Source organism: Otolemur garnettii, unplaced genomic scaffold (genome assembly GCF_000181295.1).
Source record: "Otolemur garnettii isolate 467f Iridium unplaced genomic scaffold, OtoGar3 scaffold00038, whole genome shotgun sequence".
In the NCBI taxonomy this organism is placed as follows: Eukaryota; Metazoa; Chordata; class Mammalia; order Primates; family Galagidae; genus Otolemur; species Otolemur garnettii.
Genome location: NW_003852433.1, coordinates 10,208,653 through 10,217,637, shown reverse-complemented (window position 1 = coordinate 10,217,637; position 8,985 = coordinate 10,208,653).

Here is an 8,985-nt window from a genome sequence, read left to right as displayed (position 1 = left end):
AATTATTTTTTGTTTTTTGTAGATATGGGATCTCACTCTTGTTTAGACTGGTCTTTCACTCTGGGCCTCAAGCAATCCTCCTGCCTCAGCCTCTCAAAGTGCTGGAATTACAGGTGTGAGATACCATATTCAGTCACAAATATTTTTAATATAAAGATATTATAAGATGACCCGATCTATTTTTGACTTGGAAGTGAAAAGGCATGCCTTTTTAGAGACAATAAAAGTAGCTCATTCAGTGTGGATGTACGAGAGAGCTGGAAGGAGAAAGCATGACGCGGGTCGGTGATAAGCCGAAGAAAATCACAGGAGGCCTTTGAAATCATATGAAAACATTTGGACTCTATTCTGAGGGTAAGAGGAGCTATTAAAGGTTTTAAATTAGAAAAAGGATCTTTTCACCAATATTGTGCTTATAATCCTAGATGTCATCCTGCCATCTGTGGATGCCAATAATTAAGCATAAAGTGACTACATCAGTACTACTGGAAAAGTAACTTTAGCTGTTTGTTAGTCAGATAACTTAAATATAAAATAAAAGCTTAAAAATGTTTTTATTGTTATTGCTTATTTCTAAGAACAGAAAAGAGAAACAATAGATTAAATCAAAGACATTTTAGAAACTATGTATAAAAGACAAATTATGAGATTGCTGTTAAGAAAAAATCTATGAACTAAATTTATAATGACAAAAATCTTTTCATTCACCAAAATGAGTTTGGATATTTTGGCTTCAATGTGAAAAAGCTAAGTACTATAGATAACCATTTGGTGGAAAAACATAGATTACTATTACTATGTTGTACTATGAGAGACTAAGATCATTTTATGAAGAAATAAATATTTAATGTAAAAAATAAGTTCATAAAGCTTCTAAAATAAATTATAAGTGTTACTAAGCTAGACACCAAAGGCAAAAGCCATAAATTAAAATCAATAAGCCGGACTACACGTAATTAATAACTTTTTTTCACCTTAAAAAATAAAATGAAGAGAGTTCTGCTTCTAGCTAAGATGGAGTAACAGGTAAAGATTTATCATCTGTCACCAGAAATAACTAAAACACTGGATAAAATATATAAATGATGGTATTTTAAGACAATGGATATCAGGCAAAAAAAGACTGACACATAAGAAGCAAATGATTTGAGCCACAGTTGTCCCAGCTTAGCGCCTTGGGAGAATTTCCCGGCCAGAGCACAGGGAGGGGAAATCCAGTTAGAGCCTAGTGGACCCTCAAAGTTGAGGAGACAAAGACAAGTATCCAGGGTGATAAAGGTAGAGTGTGCAGGGCAGGATGCCCAATAGAAGACAGCAATTCAGAAACAGGATATGGAGATCTGCAAAGGGCTCCCCTCAAGTCTTCAGCTGAGTACTGACCAGCACATATATGTGAAACAACTACCCTGGGCCAGGAAAGGACCTGTCTGAAAGGATTGGACAAAACAATACCTAGAGTCCAAAAAAAGGGCTGTGAATAGTACTTGTTACTACAAGTGAGAAAAGGAAATCTCATAGTTCATGGAACAGTCTTTAGAATATTCCACAGAGTTTTGCTTTGTAGTAGGGAATAATTCACCCTAGACCAAATGTTGGTCTGTGATATCTCACGCATTTTAAAAGCAAGACATAAAAGGATCAAATTATTTCTAAGTAATTTAACTGTGTTCCAGAACAAACCTCTAGAATATTTGAAGGCATATAAAAATATCCAGTATTCAAAAACATACAATTCACATCTATCATTCAATAAAAAATTGTCACGCATCTAAAAAAGTAGGAAAATATGACTCATGATGAGAGAAAAATAATTGAAACTAACCCAGAACTGACATAGATAAGACATATAGATGTTAGAATAAGCGGTCAAGGACATTAAAACATTTATTATAACTGTTTTTCATATATTTAAAAGGTTAGAGAAAATACTGAACACATAAAGTAGAGACAAATAAAATATAAAGAGACATAAACTAATCCTTTAAAGATGAAAGCTACAATGTCTGAGATGAAAAATATATACTTCATGGGATGAAGAGCAGATGAAACTTTACAAAGAAAAAAAAATTAATGAACTTGAAGATACAGCAATTGAAACTACCCAAAATGAAATACAGAAGAAACAAGACAAAACAACCCCAAAGCACCAGTGAGCTGTAAAACACATTCAGTTGGCATATGTCTAATTGGAGTCCCTGAAGAAGAGAAAAGAGATGTTAGGACAGAAAAACATTTGAAGTAATAATGGTGAAAAAAGTTATAAATCTGATGCAAACCCCAAGATCCAAGAAGCTCTATGAACCTTAAGCACAAGAAAGATGAAGAAAATTATACCAAGGTGCATCTTAATAACTTGCTCAAAATGTGACAAAATCATAAAAGTAGACAGAGGAAAAAGACATTTTATGTATAGAGGAACAAGGACATAAGTGACAGCAGATTCCTTGTACATATTACAAGTGAGGAGACAGCAGAGCAACATTTTAAAAGTATTGAAAGAAAAAAGTCAAAGTATAATTCTATGCCCAATGAAAAGACCTGTGAAAAATGAAAATATAATAAAGATTTTAAGATACACAAAGGCTGAAAGAGTTCAGAACCTGGCCAGTTACAATATAAGAAAGTCTAAAGGAAGTCCTTTAGACAGAAAGAAAAACAACTAGATGGAAATGTAGATATGAAGAAAAGAATAAAAACCATCAATTTGGTGCCTGGTTAAATATATGTATATATACATATATATATATATATATATATATGTCTGATGTTCCACATTATCTAACTTTCTTTAACATATAATTGATCATTTAAACAAAAATAACAATTTAGTATGAGTTTTATAACATACATATGAGTAAAACACATGACTACACAAAGTCTGTGTGGAGATAAATTATAGTGTTATAAGGTTACCATTCTACAGTGAAATGGGAAAACGTCACTTCAATTTAGACTACATACTGTGCATAAATATATATGCCTAAATAAATACATTTGTGTATACAGAACGACTTTCCATAAAAAGACATAGCTAAATGTCACAGGATGAAAAAAGACATAACATTAATCCAAACCAAGCGGAGCACACCATGTGCATATCAGATACAGACTTTCAACCATATTACTATTGATAATGAAGGCTATTTAATATAGATAAAAGGATCAATTCATCAAGAAGATGTAACAGGGCTTCAAAATACATGGTTAAAAACTAATTTAACTGCAAAGAGAAATAGGCGAATAGACAATTATAGCTGAGATTTCAATAACCTTCTCTCAATAACTGATAGAACAAGTGAGTAGAAAATCAGTAAGGATATATAGAAGACTTAAAACTATCAACCATAAGGAAGAAAAACTCTCAAAAGCATCAAGACTGGAAAAAAAGACTTTTTTTATTTACAAACAACATAATCATCTATGTAAAAAATTCAATGGAATTTCAAAAAGCTACTAAAACTTATGAATTTATTAAAATTATGAAATATAAGATCAATAACAAAACTCAATTATATTTCTACTCATGAATAAATGAAAATCAAATTTTAAAAATGTCAGTTACAGTAGCACAAAACATATGAAATACTTAGGGATGAATCTGACAAAGGTTGACTAAGACCTATACTCTGAAAACTACAACTATACTCTAAATGAAAGACATTAAAGACATGAAGATAATAGATTGAGTCTACAGGTCAGAAGACTGGACTTTTTTTTTTTTTAGAAATAGAAATTGAGCAGCTTATTGTAAAATCTATATGAAAATGCAAAGGACCGAGAATAACCAAAAATCTTTGAAAGAGGAAGACAAAGTCGGGGAGCTAAGTTTGAGCTTTATTATGAAGCCACAGTTAGACAGAATAGGAATTTCAGACGTAGATCCACACATTTATGGATAACTGAGCTTTGATAAAAGGACAAACGCAGTTAGTGGAAGAAGCATAAATGGTGTTGAAACAATTGTATATATACATTCGGGAGAAAAGATCTCTGGTCTATATCAACACCCTATACAAAAATTAACTCCAAATGGATTACAAAACTAAATGTAAAATTTGTAATGGTAAGAGTTCTAGAAGAAAACATAGGAGAAAATCTTTGTGACCTTAGGTTAAGAAAAAGTGATCCAAAACCAAAAGCACAGTACATAAAAGGAAAAATTGATAAGTTAGATTTCATCCAAATTAAAGTATCTACTTTTTGAAAGACATTAAAGAGAATGAAAAGATAAGCAGCATATTCAGAGAAAACTCTGGCAAAATATATCTCATAATGGTCTTGTATGCAGAAAACAGAATTCTCAAAGCTCAATGATAAGAAAATAACCCAATTTTTAAAATGGGCAAAAGACTTGTATCGGCACTTCACCAAAGAAGATGTATGAATGCCAAGAAGACGATGCTTACTACCACTCCTCATTAGGGAGACGCAAATTAAACCCCAACGAGATACTACCACATACCTATTAGGATGGCTAACGTTAAAAAGACCGACCATGCCAGGTGTTGGCAAGCATATGAGTGACTGGATGCTTTATAACTGTTGGTAGAAATGTAAAATGGTACAAATACATTCAAAACAATTTTGGCAGTTTCTTAAAAATTTAAACATACACCTACCATATGTTGTAGTCATTTCATCCCTATGTGTTTACCCAAGAAAAATGAAAGTGTGACAAAATAGCAGTATAGCTCAGTGGCTAAGGCATCAGCCACATGTACCGGAGCTGGTGGGTTCGAACCCAGCCCAGGCCTGCCAAACAACAATGACAACAATAACCAAAAAATAGCTGGGGGTTGTGGTAGGCGCCTGTAGTCCCAATACTTTGGAGGTTGAGGCAAGAGAATTGCTTGAGCCCAAGAGTTTGAGGTTGCTGCGAGCTGTGACGCCATAGCACTCTACCCAGGGTGACAGCTTGAGACTCTGTCTCAAAAAAAAAGGAAGTGTGTGCCAATACAAAGCCCTGTATACAAAGGATCATAGTAGCTTTATTTTATAGCTCAAACTGGAAACCATGCAAATGTCCATCAATAAAAGAATGGATAAACAATCTGTGTTAAGTGTAGACAATGGGCTGTAACTCACCAATACAACAAACTACTGATACACACTATAACATGAATGAATCTCAAAATAATTATTCTGAGCGAAAGAAGTCAGACAAAGAGTAGTACAAACTTTATGATTTCATTTATAAAGAATGCCAGAAAATGGAAACTAATCTAAAGTGACAGAAAGCTCATCATTGGTAACCTGGGGACCCAGCAGGTATAAAAAGGGGTGAGTGGGAAAAATTGAAAAGAGATATAAGAAAGCTTTTGGGATTGTGGATACATTTATTATCTCCACCATGATGATGGTTTCACAGGTGGTTTCACTGGTTAAAACAAATCATGTATGCCCTTTAAGTAGGTTCAGATTATTATATATAGGTTATATGTCAGTAAGGTAGTTTTAGAAAAATGCTATATACAAAATTGAGAAGCAAATAAAGTAGGAAAAACTCTTGCAAAATATATGCCAGTTAAAAGCTATTATTATTATTTTTTTTGTAGAGACAGAGTCTCACTTTATCGCCCCCGGCAGCAACCTCCGGCTCCTGGGCTTAGGTGATTCTCTTGCTTCAGCCTCCCGAGTAGCTGGGACTACAGGCGCCCGCCACAATGCCCAGCTATTTTTTTTTGTTGCAGTTTGGCCGAGGCTGGGGTTGAACCAGCCACCCTCAGTATATGGGGCTGGCGCCCTACTCACTGAGCCACAGGCGCCACCCTAAAAGCTATTTCTTGACTTCAACTGTACAAAAGCAATTCATGTAACCAAAACATTTACATCTCCATGATATTCTGAAAGGAAAAAAAGCTATTCTTGATATCAGAGAGGTGAACACATATACACAGATAATCCACCAACAAACTTGAAAGAGATAATAGGAAATTAAAAAGCAAAATAGCAGTGGCCATTTGATATGAAACATATATGAATTCACTAGAGATCAAAGAAGTGTAAAAAATAACAGCATACCTCATTTCACCTACCCAGTAGGCAAAATAACAGAAAATAGATACTTTTTTTGGCAGAGACTTAAGGAAATTGTCATTTTCATGTATTCCTGGAGGAGTAAAATGGGTATGCTCTTTGTCCCCGTAATACCCTTCTGGGAATTTATACAAGGAAGTGTCTTTTTTGTTTATTTTGTTTCAGTGAAAGGGAAGAGAGACATAACTAGGTAGCGCATAGAAGGAATATGACCGTGAAGATGGGAAACACGGTTTCTTTGACCTACAAGTTTCAGTTTCTTTTATTTGTTTAATAAAGTTTTTAACTGAGACAGAGTGTCACTTTGGTGCCCTCAGTGGAGTGCTTGCAGCTCACAGCAAGTTCAAACTCCTGGGCTCAAGTGATTCTCTTGCCTCAGCCTCCCAAGTAGCTGGGACTACCAGTGCCCCCAACAAGCCCGCCCAAGCTTTTTGTTTGTTTGTTTTTTAGCAAGCCTGGGCTGGGTTTGAACCCTCCAGCCCTGGGTCATGTAGCCGGCACCCTATCCACTGAGCTACGGGTGCTGTCAAGTTTCTTTGAAGCTTGTGTTTTATTTCTTTCTTTTTGCTTATCTGTACTTTCTAAAATCTTTTACAAAATCTGTTACTTCTGTAATTAGAGGAAAAGTGATATGAAACCTTTTATGTAATTCTAAAATCTAATTATGAAGTACTACAACAAAAACGGCAATATATATAGTATATATATACACAATCTATTTCCAGAAAATAAGTTTTTTTTTTTTTTTTTTTGAGACAGAGTCTTACTTTGTTGCCCTTGGCAGAGTGCCATGGCGTCACAGCTCACAGCAACCTCTAACTCTTGGGCTCAAGTGACTCTCTTGCCTCAGTCTCCCAAGTAGCTGGGACTACAGGCGCCCGCTGCAGTGCCTGGCTATTTTTAGAGGCGGGGGGAGGAGGGTCTCACTCTGGCTCAGGCTGGTCTTGAACCTGTGAGCTCAGGCAATCCATCCGCCTCAGCCTCCCAGAGTACTGCCCAGCCTTTCCAGAAAATAGTTAATAGGAATCAAGAAACTTTAAGTCCATTTCTTTTAACCAAAAATTCTCTAAATTGTAAACTATAACTGAGAATATGCACATAATAAAAATCTTTAAAGAAATATTTGAAAATTTAAAAATTGTTACAAAAGAGTATTTTATCCCAATTTTATTGATTTATATTTTTACTTTCTCTTTTTTTAATACAAAAATAAAAATTCATCATAGAAAACCAAAAAATACAATTTGTTCTCATTTTTTAGGGGAAAGCTAAGTCATAGATTTATGGACAGTACCTCTCTGTGTGTGGCACAAAATACACCATATTGTTCAAATTCATTTTAGCAGCATCCTTTTTTCTTTCTCTTTTATAACTTCAGTCTTTTAAATTTATGGTGCACCTATAGAATAAAAAGAATAAAGGCTAAAAATTAAAAAAATAATAGCTAATATGCAATTCAAATATTTACAAACATTACAAATTTAAAATTCAAATATTTACAAACATTACAAGTTTAAAATTTCATCTTTAATAAAGTTTGCAGATGACAAATTTAAAAGGTAAGAATTTCACAACAAAGACACAAGATACTCTTTTACAAGCAATTCCTAGGAAACAAATGTGTTATTTGAGTTCAGAATCTACATTGAGGCTTCCACTGGTTTATGTCCAAGGTAACTCAGTGGAAGCTACCAGTAGACAGGACTGATCTGACAGCATGCAATAATGCCCCTGATTCTCTGTCAATAAGGCTTCTGTTTTGAATTGCTTTTCCAATAGTCATAATGGTTTACATTGATTCATCTATCTTCCCTTTCCCAAGTTCTCCTATGACCAATCTCCCACAATTTTGCAATAAGGATTATTTTTATTTAAATTAACTGTTAAAGAAATACACATCCAATATAGAAAATCTGAAAAATATATACTATCGTGAAAAAAGGCTATAATCCCACCGGGGCAAAACTCGATTAACGATTTGTCATACTTTTCTCCATGCACTTATTTATTTTTTATTTTTAGCTGAGATCATATTACACATACAATTCCACACTCCACCTTCTTTATCTGACTCTACTGTAAGCATTTTGCCACATCGCTATTCACTGTTCACAATGACTTCTCAAGAAGCACAATTCATTCCCAACCATTTCCCTGTAATCAGAAACCAAGGCTATATTCAATTCTTTGTTGAACTATCAAAAACTATCGTGTTGTGAAGATGTTTTGTTCATATTACTTATCTAGGTTTTAGCGGTTTTCTTAGGGATAGGTTTCTAGGATTAGAGTTCTTGGGTCAATGAATATAATAGTTTAAAACTTATGTATATTGGAATAATTTTTAAATACTTAACTGGTTTTAGAGATGAAGGTATTATACAAAAAATTAGAAAAAGGTATTGGCATTCATTTTCACATTTTTCTTGTTGAGCATATGCTAATCTTGCAAACTTATAAATTAAACGTTTTTGTTACTTTTTTATCCCCTCTGATTCTGTCTATGGAACACTTTAGATCAGTGGTTCTCAACCTCTGGGTTGCGACCCCTTTCACAGGAGTCGCCTAAATACATCCGATATATCAGATATTTACATTACGATTCAGAACACTAGCCAATTTACAGTTATGAAGTAGCAAGGAAAATAATTTTATGGTTGAGGGTCACCACAACATGAGGAACTGTATTAAAGGGTTGCAGCATTAGGAAGGTTGAGAACCACTGCTTCAGATTAATGGGTAGCTAAAACTTTGCCTGAATTCAGTATCACATGTTAATTAGCCATCAACCAATCAGTAACTACAAAGTCTGCATGTCATTGTAATTTTTTTTAATTTAATTTAATTTTTTTTTTGAGACAGAGCCTCAAGCTGTCCACCTGGGTAGAGTGCTGTGGCATCCCAGCTCACAGCAACCTCCAACTCCTGGGCTCAAGTGAGTCTCCTGCCTCC